This window comes from Olea europaea, unplaced genomic scaffold, assembly GCF_002742605.1.
Source record: "Olea europaea var. sylvestris unplaced genomic scaffold, O_europaea_v1 scaffold2382, whole genome shotgun sequence".
Lineage (NCBI taxonomy): Eukaryota > Viridiplantae > Streptophyta > Magnoliopsida > Lamiales > Oleaceae > Olea > Olea europaea.
The window spans coordinates 123865-124475 of NW_019241968.1; positions in this window are offsets into that span (position 1 = coordinate 123865).

Below are 611 nucleotides of genomic sequence, written 5' to 3' on the forward strand. Positions count from 1 at the left end.
TTCCCCATTCAAAGTCCTACATTCCCCGTCGGGGAAGCTACCGGAAAACCGGCGACTGACCCCGAAAAGGGAGGCATTCTTGAAAAAGAATAAAAGTCAAGTTACAATCCAAGTTCTTACTATCCTTGAAAGAAGAGGTAGGATGAGCTACAGCCGTGAAGACAACCCCATCAGAGAGGCCTTTGAGGAAGAAGTACTTCATAACAATGTTACTCATCAGAGACCGCATCACCGGCGTCGACGAGGTGAAAGAACAGCCGTACTCACCGAAGGAATGGCCCAGATAGCTGCAGGCATGAGAGACATAGCAGCTCAGAATATGGCGATGCGGGAACTTCTCATGCAAGCTCAGGGACACCAGATGCCCCAAGGATCGTATCCGGTACGGGAAATCCCTTTGTCTCATTCTCGAGGCCACATGAGCCGGCACACCGAACGCCCTCTCGAAAGAGAGGATAATACCGAAGCAACATCTTATATGCAGGAGAGCCACCCATCAGAACCACTCTTGGGGGACAACTTTCCACAAGGACATGACCAGAGGTCAGTAAGCGTCTTCGACCGGATAGGGAACGATCCTAGCAATAGGATCCGCCCTTCAAGAGGGTCGG